Raw genomic sequence first — 12,458 nt, forward strand, 5'->3', positions numbered from 1 at the left:
TTTGAGGGTGCCATCTGCTCGTAAGCTTAGTTTTTCCCTATTTTACTTGTAAACAGGTGAAAAAAAAAACAAAAATCATGAGTTTCGCATGAAAGACCCGTTGTCACACTGCATGTAAAGCATGGAGAGAATGTGCAATTAATACGCGTGCACTATTTTGGTTGTCGTTGATAGCGCATTAGACATGAAACGAGGAAAGAGGGATTTGATTCATGAACATAGAGCCCCAAAGTGGAATAGATCGAGATGAGAAACTATCTCCACTTCGGGAAAGTGAATGAGAATCCAGGGAGTGGTACTTGCTCCCCAAGCACCTAAGCTCTATAAAAATTGAGTTTGGACATGAGGCTTGACCATGAGGCTTGACCATTTTGCTTGAACATGAGGCTTGACCATTTAAATTATACAAGTTTGAGCAAGAAATGGTGCATGGTTTACCTGATTTGCAAGAGATTGAAGAAACTTCTGAAAGGTGTGTTACTGCCAAGCATCAACAGAGATGCATTTTCAAGAAACCAAGCATGGAGGGCCTATGCAAATCCCAACCATGCAGAAAATAGATACTTCCCAACATCTATTGATGACTGTACTAGAATGCGTTGGGTCTATCTTCTAAGACTCAAGCCAGTTGTGTTATGTGTTTTGTGTTTTTAAGAAGACAATTGTAAAGTTGTGAAGTGGAAACAAACTCAAGAAGTGGAGGACAAATAGAGGTGGTGAATACACCTCACCGGACTTCAAAACATTTTGTGAAGATGTTGGTCTAAAACAGAAACTGACAATTGCCTATTCACCTCAGCGAAATGGTGTTGTAGAGAATAGGACAACTGTGGAGATGGTGAAGTGTATGCTACATGAGAAGAAATTGAATATGCCTCACAATCTATGGGGAGAAGTAGTTAATACTGCAGTACATTCGCTGAACAAGTGCCTTACTAAGTCACTAGACAAGATCACTCCATTTGAGGCTTAAATTGGAAGAAAGCCATGAATTAAGCACATGACAATCCTTGATTCAGTGTGTTATGCTCTAGGACTTGCTCATCTCAGACACAAGCTTGATGAAACAAGCAACACATGCATATTTATTGGATATGAATTATTATGAAAAGAGATGCAGGCTGTATAACTTGAGAACCAAGAAAGTAATTCTCTCAAGAGATGTAATCTTCAATGAGTACAAACTGGGATTGGGAAGCAAACAAAGAGAAGAATGTGAGTGTCCACTGGACAATAATGCCATTAAAAGGTAGATTTTGATAATTGAAGAATCTGATTCAAAAAATCAAGTAATTCAAAGTGAAGCTTCAAGTTCACAGTCCAATGCCAATGGCAGTTTGACACACCCCGTCCCGAAGGAGGGCATGCTGGCCGTCACGTGAGAGTGACGTAACCATTTGCACAGTACGGAAGCTTTAATTATACAATTTATAAGTTGATACACCCGAAGGTGAGTCCTAATTTTGTCCAATCTGTCAGAACCCCGCTGTATTCCTAGTAGTCACCACACCTTTGTGATTCCTGAACCTGGAGGGGCGCAAAACCAAAATTGAGTGGGTCAGTAAAACAATTCTTTTCCAAATCCAAACATTTCTCAAAACGTTGTAACCCCTCTCCGTAAAACCTGTATACTTTCCCAGAAATGTAAAATATAAATATACATATATATTCTCAAAACTTCATTTTTACTATCTCAACATTATCTCTTTATCAATCATGCCATGCCATGTCATCTCAACATTTCTCATATTAATTATGCCATGCCACATCATCTCAACAGTAATAAGGTATGAATGCATCAACATAATCATATCAGGTGCAAGAAAGTAATCAACCGTAGGCCCTCTAATAGCCCTATACGGTTGAACCTAGAGCTCAAAATCTATCACTCTCACTCTGCCGGAGTCACCTCTGTGACCTGTACGGCCTTCTGCACACAAGTTACGCTCTAGTGCTTCTCTCATCAATCATCTGTGCACATAATCTAAGGTCACCTACCAGTCGGAACCCCTCTAACGGTCTGTACGACTGGCATGTCGGAACCACCCCCGGTGGTCTGTACGACTAGCATCTACTTGGATCCAAGGCGAGCGTGCGATGCGGTGAATACTATAAGCACTAAACTATGGTGCAGGATTTGAGCTCAATATACATCAACATCATCATAACAGTAATTAAATACTCACCTGATATTCACCTGTGCGTCCGCCGCACCATTCATTCATATGCATCATATCTCAATTCATGCTTTTCATATCATTTCATTCATGGCAATTCGATTCACATTTCTATATACTTTTCATATACTTTTATGCATAGCATCTCAATTCATATTTTTCGTATAATTCTATATACTTTTCGCATACTTCTATGCCTGGCATTTCAACTAATATATCTCATACTTTTATACATTTTCATTTAAAGCATAATTTCATGCATTTTCAATTTCTGGGAAAACGGCAAGTATATATGTATACGGAAAACAAAACTGCCCACTCACCTGGAGTTCATCCAACAACTCCCTAGCACCACACATCAAGGCGTCACGACGATCGCCGCCTAGAATAGTAATCAAATCCAACCTCAGAATTCATATCGATAGAATATTTAACTTATATAAAATACGTCACTACGTAGTTCGATCCGGAAAATCTGCCACTCAGATTTTAAATCCATAACTTCCAGAGGTCCACAATATATCTCTAGGATAACATCCTAAAATTTCATTACCATCTAACGGTTGGATTTCCGTCAATTTCCAAAACTAAGTGACGGTTAACATTTTATATTATGGACTTACAATTCCAATTCCGGAAGATCCGTAACTCGGATTCCCAATCCGTAAGTTCCAATAATCCTCAAATATTACGTATTACAACGTATCAAAGTTTGGTGATGATCCAACGGTCGGATCATCAATTCACATTTTCACCTAAATGTGAAAACTATAAAACGTTATTTGAACACCTAACCAACAATCCTTAATAACTTTCTCATACGGTGTTCAATTTAGGTATATGAATATACCACAGTGATCTACTCGACGTCACGGACGTCGACATATTTTTAAAATAATTTTATTTTTATTTTTTATTTTTACTGTAGCACCTTCTTCTTCCTTGGGTCGCCGGACTGGTTTTTCCGGCGGCCGTTTTCCGGGCAGTTTTTCAAATTGCCATAACTTTGTCATTTCTCAACGAAATCAAGTGATTCAAAAACGAAAGTTGTAGCCCTTGAAGAGACAAAGATAATGGTACCTTGCACAACACCTAGTTCGCCGTGGTTTGTCCGGAAACTGCCTCGAAAGCCTCGGAGGTCGCCGGAAACTGGGTATTTTTCAAATGAGTATAACTTCTTCAATACTCAACGAAATTGAGTGAAACAAAAAGGAAAGTTGTAGTACTTGACGAGACGAAGAGATTGATACCTACCTCGACTCCTAACTCGCCGGGGATTCGCCGGAAAAAGCCTCGAAAGCTCCGGCCAAACTTTGAACTTGTCGATCTCCGTGTTCTGACGTCCAAAAACTTCCAACGAAGCACTCCGAGCTTCATTGGGACCTCACTAAGCTCACTATGAGCTTGGATTGTCCTAAAAATCAACCAATTCAAAGCTCATGAACAGTACACTTTCATGGGGAGTTTAGAATCTAGGTTTTCCGAAGTAAAACTTACCTGAAATGGATACCAACGTGATCGTGAAGTCCTCAGGATTCCAATGGTGGTCTCAAACTTGACGTTGGTATAGATTTAGGGTGGTTTTGGTGGTGGTCCGTGTGAGTTCGAAGGAGAGAGACAGAGAGAGTAAGAAATCGTGAAGGAGGAGAGAGAAAGACAGTGAACGGGAAATGAGGAGGGTTTTGAGGGATGTGGGGATCCCACGTGGTCCTTATTCCAATCTCCAAACACCAAACTTTAACATTTTAACCTAAAAATCTAAGTTCCATCCTTATTAAATTCTATTTTATTTTCAAACTTAGGAACCTAGATAATTAGCAACCTGAGCTTCACAAATTTAGTATTTCTTAAGGGCAATTTCGTCCATTCACAGCCACGAATATAATAATTTGGAACGGGCTGTGACACAGTTCACCAAGTTCAACTACTGCAAAAATAAAAAGAAAAACATATATCTTCTTCTTCTATTTTATTTTTTATTTCTAAGTTTTATTTATACACAAAATAAAAATTGTTTTTTATTATTTAAATATTTTAATCGACATGACAATATTTAATTACACTCCTGAGACCCAATTAAGTGCCACATCAGCACATAATAAAATTTTTGACAGAATTTTGACGAAGGGACTACATTGATTTGCGATACCCATTTTCAAGGGCCATTTTGATGGGATGAGCTAATTTCAGAGACCATTTATGACAAAAAACGATTTAGAAAATAAAATCTCAAAATCAAAGGTTTGATGCGCAGATCATTGAAGTTTGAATATTAAACTGTAATTCCTCGAGACAAACCAAATATTGAGCCTTATATTCTTGGAAATACCTGGATCTCTAGTTTATGGAGAATTTTATGGTTTGTGATTCCGATTTCTTTAGAAGATGATATTGCTATTTTAGTACAGACATATCAAAATCAAAAATTTGATGCGCAGATCAATGAAGTTCAAATATTAAACTATAATTCCTCGAGACGAACCAAATATTGAACCTTATATGCATCAAAAGATCTGGATGTCTAGTTTATAGAGAATTTTACAGTTTGTAATTCTGTTTTTTCTAGGAGACGTTATTGCTATTTTAGTGCAGACATCCCAAAATCAAAGATTTGTTGTGCATATTAGTGAATTTCGAATATTAAACTGTAATTCTTTGAGATGAACCAAATATTGAGCCTTATATGCTTGGAAAATCTGGATGTCTAGTTTATGGAGAATTGTATGGTTCATGTTTCGATTTTTTTAGTAGACGTTATTGCTATTTTAATATAGACAACGCAGAATGATGATTTTTTTTTTTTTTGCAGATTTGCGAATATTGTCAAGATTTTGGAGATTTAGTAGCGTCCAAGGCACAAGTGGGGACACCACCTTAAAAGGAGGAGTATTTAGGTCTTCTGATCTGACCATTGAAGGTGGAAGAGGCACAAGATTAAATCAACGGACATGTTGATTACCTAAGCGGAAAGTAAGTTCTTATGGAAATTATTTCTTCATAGTGTTGGCGCTCAAAAGCACCATCCATGGGTCAAATGAGCTTGTATTCTGAGAACTCTTAGAATTTTAACCAGAATTAACGTAGAATAAAGATTATTAATAGTAGGGTTTAATAAGGTTTGATCATTGTGTGTGAATTTATTGATAAATTTTAATTTTATTGTTAATTTTATTTTGTACTTAATAGTAACTATGCAATACGATAAAAAAAGCAATCCGCATTAAAATTTAAGTTGGATGTAGAAAGAGGTTACATAGCTTGTGTCATATCCACAACCACAATGGTGAGTGGGAATTAGGGTAGTGTTGCATATTGTAAGGACTATTTTTATAATATCAATGAACTAGAGATTTCTTCTTAAACCATTTTCCATTTCCACGAAATATAAAAACAAAAAATAATTCAATCATAGCTTCAACATTTACAACAATTTTGAACCAATTCAATCTTCCGTAATATGGCCAAAAACGATACCTTGAACCATTTCTCAATCCACGAGCCACTCCACGTGGGTGAGGTTGATGGTTTGAGGGGCCTACCCTACCTCTATTGGGTCAAATCCATGCTTTACTGATTAGCTTCATAAGGGCTTAAAGAGGCTGAGTAACTGTGTTAGCAATTCTGTTGCCCTCCTAAAATTGTACCGCATGGCCTAAAAATATATTAGAGAAAGTATGCGGCCTAGTGCCAACCAGTGTCAAGTGTCATATCATAAAGCTGGGTTGCAACTTGCAACTACAGAAATTTATACGGCCTTGCGGAATCTGCTACCTCAAGGCCTCCGCAATTCTACGAATTCTGAAATATTTTACACATCAGTTGGAGATATCATCTACTATGAATCTTTGAGAGCTTACACTCCTCAATCATTGTAATCAATGGGGTTGCTTCACGCATGATCGGAAAGTTCCAAATTCATGTTGCGAAGCTTTAGACTAAGAAGGCCATTTCATTACCGACGTCTGAGTAATATTCATTGTAGTTAAAGGTATTCCAAAAATTGAGAGAGTCCAAACTCCCCATGTTTAGGTGACTTGAGGTAGCAGAGGTGCAGTTCTTTCATATTCTTGTCAAATGTTTGTTTTGTTGCAATCACCTGCAAAACAGATACACATGCATGTTATTGACAGGCTCATCCGTATTTTGAATATGATATTTCGGACCACTAGTTTTCATTTTAATGTTCTACAAAAACTATACTTTAGAATTTAACTGCACAAATCCTCTATAATGTCCTCATTACAAATTTGCACGACCATCTACTTAAGCACCCGAAGTAACCGAGGGTGCCATGACACATGAATGCATATATAAAAGCAAACCCAATTTCCTTGGATGACTTGGGTGTTCCAGGAAACATAGTATGCATTGCGTTTTAAGCACATCAAGATCCAAAACTTAAGCACAGGTTGAAGTTTACATAGTATCCCAATAACAAACCTAGCAACAGAGAGGAGTATATTTATGTGACATAGTTAGCTTGTTTCCTTGCATTTACGTAGTTAATTTCTACTTTTTAGAGTGTTTTAAGCCATTTTCGTGTGTTTGTAGGTTCAAATGGCAAAAGTGGCAAGAAAAGGCAATTTGGAGCATTTTAGAGCAGTTTTGGGCTTGGAATGGATAGCATATGAATGGAGCAAGGTGGATGAACATTTTTGAAGATAAAAAAAGGCTAGGAATGTGCTAAAGAGTTGAAGAAATTAACTCAAGACATAGAAGGTACGGAATCAGCTAAAGAGAATGAACATTATTCAAAACCTTATTTTATCCTAACCTTATCCTAATCCTATTCTACCTAAATTCCAGCTGCAAGGGGGAGTTATTTTAGGACATCTAAAAACCTGATTTCTAGAAGGCCTTACCTTATCCTAAAAGGGTGTCGTATACCTTATCCCTTGTCCTTCTAGGAACCTGCCACAACACCTTATTTCTAGAAGCCTAGAAATCTGTCGCACCCTAGATCCCTGCCCCTGTTGGTTTGTGCTGTGCAATCCCTTTCCAACACAACCTTTGGAGTGCCAAATCCTTCTTCAAAACTTCCTTGTGCCGTGTGCCCTCAGCCTATAAATACACCACAATGTCGCACCCACCAAACATAAGAGCCTAAGATAAAAAAAACACACTTGTGCTGCAGCTTTGCAAGGAAGGAGAAGAAGAAGCTTGGAGTCGTGCCTGCCATTCAAGACCTTTGGGATTGTTGGATTGTTTCTAGGTGTATTCTATCTTTTATTTTCAATGTTTAATTTTAATTGTCTTTGTTTAATTAATTGCAAACATGAGGAACTAACTTCGTTTTAGCTAGAGGTGAATTCAAAGTCATGAACATATATGTGATATGAATTGATTACATCCAATTATTATTTCATAAATCATGAGTGCAATTTACTTAACTGTTTGATTGATAACTTATTCTTGTGTGTTGATTAAGGGGGCCCACTTGGTTTGCATACATGAATTTGATGCTAAAATATAAGAAAATTTCACCTAATAGTTATGAACTTATATTTACAAGTAGTGGAGGTTGCTAGTCACGATCGCGTTAAGTAAATTTCTGGTAGGAGTATCATGCAGTTCATAGTTACGAATGCCATGTCAATACTTATGATTTTCATAGTACTCAATGATCTTTGATAAGTATCTCTATTATGCAGTTCATGTAGGGAACTTGATAAGAACAATTTGGTTACGTCGCTGAGTCCAATTCAATGAATTTAGGAAAATCTGATGGTTAATTTGTGCAATTCACGGTTAACTTGGGGCATTGTCATTCATGGTTTATAGGAAGAATAACTGGAAATCGATTTGTATGCATATGTGTCATGTGTGGAGAATGACACTCTAGCTAGCCTTCCACCCCCTTAATTCACCCAATTTCGTACCCTTTGGTTTGTTTGTTTAAATCTTAAATTCGTCAAAACAACCCCCCATTTAGTATTCTGAGTCTTTTTAATTTAATTTTCGTCCAAACTTCCCTTTAGTTCCTGTTTCAAGTCAATTTAACTTAGTTTGTGTGTTTTGAGTCAGTTTAGCTTATTTTGAATAGTTCAAGTTTAGTTTTTTGTTTTTGAGTCTAGTTTAGTGATTTAGAGTTTAATTTGTGTAGATTAGCAGCCCTCCTAATCTCCGGCCTATAACGATCCCTACTTACACATACTACAACTATCAAAAAGAGGGTTTAAGTTTGTGTGCTATTTATATCACATCAAATTTTTGGCGCCGTTTCCGGGGATTAACAAAATTGCTAATCTCCTTTTGTTTCTCTTCGTGTCTTTTATTTTGATTTCTGATTTTGTTTTGTTTTGTTTTCTTTTTTTTAGGTACTAGTTTATGACTCGAAGTTCTTAACCTGTTCGTGCACATATCTTGGAGTTTGACGACGGTTTTGAATGAACATTGAAAAGAAAGAGGAAGCAACCAGAATCTAATCCATCTAGCTTTAGCCTTGAATCCGAATTTGAAGAAGAAGAGGAAGAGGAAGAACAATCCATGGTTGTGGATAATCGAACAATCAAGGAACTTTCAGCCTCGGGATTAGACAATGATGTGCCCTTATGCATTCAATATCCTAGGGCGGCTCAAGGCAAGACCGATGAGTTCAAATTAAAGTCTAGCTTGCTGTATCACATTCCCAAGTACCATGGGCTGTCTATGGAAGATCCAAACAAGCATTTGAAGGAATTCGAATTAGTATGTTTGAGCATGACCCCAATCAATGTGGATGGGAACATTCTGAAGATGAAAGTCTTTCCATTCTCTCTTTTTGAAAAGGCTAAGGATTGGTTATTCGAATTGGTACCTGGAACCGTCACTTCTTGGGAAAGCATTCTTAGAGAAATTCTTCTCAACTTCAAGAGTCATTCTTTTGAGGAAGAGGATTAGTGGAATTCAACAAAGCCAAGGAGAATATTTTCCAGCGTATTATGAGCGTTTCAAGACACTAGTTGCATCGTGCCCTCAACATCAAATGAAGGAAGAACTTTTGATTCAATATTTCTACGAAGGACTTCTTCCAATTGAGAGACAAATGTTAGATGCCTCGGCAGGAGGTGCCTTGGTTGATAAAACACCAGTTGATGCAAAGATATTAATCGTGAATCGAGCCTTGAATGCACAACAATACGAAGGAGTTGGACAGAGAGACCCCCCACGGCAATATCAAGTTAATGAGGTAAGATCCAATGACTGAAATTCAATCTCAATTGGCTAATCTCACTATTCTTGTGTCACAAGTTGTTGAAGTATCCAAAATGCAATGAACAAGTACTTGTGGCGTGTGCTCTATGCAATGACACCCTTCTAATCAATGCTCTCAATTGATAGAGAATGGGGGATAGGAAAGTGTCAATGCCATTGGTTATCAAGGCCAAAATCAGCCAAAATATGATCCATACTCCAACACTTTCAATCCAGGCTGGAGAGATCACCCAAACATGAAGTGGAGGGAGCCACAACAACCTCAACAACAAGGCGGATTTAGACAGCCACCTCCTGGGATATTTCAAAGGCCATTCGCACCAACACAACCCCATCCATAATCTGCCCAACCAAATTCAGGTTCGTCAATGGATAGCGATAAAATTCTTCAAATACTAACTTCATTGACGCAGGGATTACAAAATCAAGCCAAAGAGGTGGGCGAATTGAAGAATCAAATGGGGCAAGTGGCAAAATTCATGGGACAGTTTGGAGAACAAGGCAAACTGCCTAGTTCAACAATTGTTAATCCAAAGGGAGGATTTGAAACCGCCAAGGCTATCACATTGCGAAGTGGCAAGGAGGTTGGAACCGACCCATAAACATCCAAATCCAACCAAAAGAAGGACAAAAAGCTACTGCTTGAGGAGGAAAAAGAAGACAATGCCACGACAAGGGTAGAACAACCTTTGCCGCAGCCTCCTAAAGCCTCTAAACCATCCAACACAGGTAAGTTACATCCAAGTTCAAGTACTTCTAACCTTATTCCACCGATTGTTCCTTTCCCTCGCAGATTTATGCAATCTAAGAAAGAAGAGAATGAAAAAAAAAACATTCTGAAGACGTTTAGGAAGGTGCAAGTCAATATCCCACTCCTTAATGCAATCAAACAAGTTCCAAAATATGCCAAATTTTTTAAAGAACTTTGCACGACAAGGAAGAGGATTTCGAACAAAGAAGTGGTACGGGTAAGTGAGAACGTTTCAGCAGTTTTACAAAGAAAACTGCCCCCTAAATGCAAGGATCCAGGTAGTTTCACAATCCCTTGTGTTATTGGCAATACTAAATTTGAGCAAGCTATGTTAGACTTAGGTGCATCCATTAATGTCATGCCCTACTCTATTTATGCATCTATAAACTTAGGCGAGCTAAAAAATGATGGAGTTATTCAATTAGCCGATCGTTCTAATGCATATTCGAAAGGAGTTTTGAAAGATGTTTTGGTGCAGGTTAATCATTTAATCTTTCTAGCCGATTTCTATGTGCTTAAGATGGAAGATTAGGCCCATTCTACTCCATTGCCGATCCTACTTGGAAGACCCTTCATGAAAACAGTCTGCACCAAGATAGATGTGTTCAAGAGGACGTTGACAATGGAATTTGATGGCGACATTATTGATTTCAATATTTCTGAAGTCATAAGGTATCCTTTTGATGATCATTGTGCATTGGGCAAAGCGGGAGCCTTGTGCACTGGGTACGACCTTTTTTTTTATACTCGATTCATTGGCGCAGGAATACCTTAAAGACCTAAATGGGGATGCCCTTGAAATAACCATTACAAAAGGAATGGGACTCAAAGACCAAGGGGCAAAACTTATGCATAGGAATGAGGATCCCCTTGCCGTGCCCAATTGTGAAGAAGTGGCCGAGATGGTGGCTGCCCTTGAATCGTTGCCACAACATGTTGGTAAGCCTTCAAACCCAAATTTAATTCCCATTTCTACTCATAAGTTGTTACCCTCAGTAATTCAGGCACCCCCTCGAGCTTAAACCATTACCAAATCATTTAAAGTACGTTTTCTTAGGAGACCAAGAGACTTTGCCGGTCATAGTCTCTTCTACACTCACGGCAGGAGAGGAGAAATTGGTTAGGGTATTGAAGGAGTACAAAAAGACCATTAGATGGACCTTGGCCGATATCAAGGGAATAAGACCTACAACATGCATGCATGCATAGCATACTTTTAGAAAAGGGGGCTAAACCATCTCGAGAGGCTAGATGCCGACTCAACCCTCAAATGATGAAAGTTGTGAAAAAGAAGATTATCAAGCTTCTTGATTGTGGAGTGATCTACCCAATTTCGGATAGTCGTTGGGTTTCACCGATTCAAGTTATTCCAAAGAAATCGAGAGTCACTGTGGTGAAGAATGCAGAAAACGAACTTGTGCCCACCCGTATCCAAACAGGTTGGAGAGTTTGCATCGATTATACGAAGCTCAACGCCACCACAAGAAAGGATAACTTCCCCCTGCCATTCATTGATCAAATGCTTGAAAGGTTAGCTGGTCATTCGTTTTATTACTTTCTTGATGGTTATTCAAGATATAATTAGATTGTTATAGCTCCGGACGATCAAGAAAATGCCATTTTTACTTGTCCATTTGGTACCTTTGCTTATCGTTGAATGCTATTCGGTTTATGCAATCCACCAGCCACGTTTCAAAGATGCATGGTAAGTATCTTTTTAGATTTTGTTGAGAAGATTATAGAAGTCTTCATGGACGATTTTAGTATTTTTGGTGATTCGTTTGATGATTGTTTAAGCTAATCTCACATTAATCTTGAAACGATGCATCGAAACTAACCTTGTTTTAAATTGGGAAAAATGTCACTTTAAATTGGGAAAAATGTCACTTTATGGGAAAAATGTCACTTTATGGTAAAACAAAGATTTCTCGAAGATCTCCACACCCCTATGTCGACTCCTACAGAAGGATGTGCCATTTAAGTTGGACGATGAATGTGTGAAGGCCTTCAATCACCTCAAAAAGATGCTAACTTCGGCCCCTATTATAGTTCCACCAGATTGGAGTCTTCCTTTTGAGCTTATGTGCGATGCCTCAAATTATGCAATATGGGCTGTTTTGGGACAAATGAAGGACAAGCAACCGCATGTCATCTATTATGCATCTCGGACCTTGAATGACACTCAATTGAACTACTCCACCACTAAAAAAGAACTCTTTACTATTGTGTTTGCTTTAGATAAGTTTCGTTCTTATTTATTTGGAACTGAAGTCATCATCTATTCTGATCATGCAGCTTTGAAATATTTACTCATAAAGAAAGAGGTCAAACCAAGG

General features: G+C 38.1%; 1 long non-coding RNA gene and 1 pseudogene across 1 annotated transcript; both read right to left on the reverse strand.

The window, feature by feature from the left end:
- Nucleotides 1–1,288: 1,288 nt before the first annotated feature.
- LOC126617487 (uncharacterized) lies at nt 1,289–4,079 on the reverse strand. Its single transcript, XR_007621369.1, has 5 exons — nt 3,675–4,079; nt 3,432–3,591; nt 3,258–3,326; nt 2,501–2,559; nt 1,289–1,527 (listed from the first exon to the last, which is right to left on the reverse strand). It is a non-coding gene; the product is annotated as an uncharacterized LOC126617487 (long non-coding RNA).
- Nucleotides 4,080–5,527: 1,448 nt separating this feature from the next.
- LOC126617482 (uncharacterized) overlaps nt 5,528–12,458 on the reverse strand; it is a 29,160-nt pseudogene continuing 22,229 nt past the window's right edge.

The sequence above is a fragment of the Malus sylvestris genome, chromosome 3 (assembly GCF_916048215.2).
Source record: "Malus sylvestris chromosome 3, drMalSylv7.2, whole genome shotgun sequence".
Lineage (NCBI taxonomy): Eukaryota > Viridiplantae > Streptophyta > Magnoliopsida > Rosales > Rosaceae > Malus > Malus sylvestris.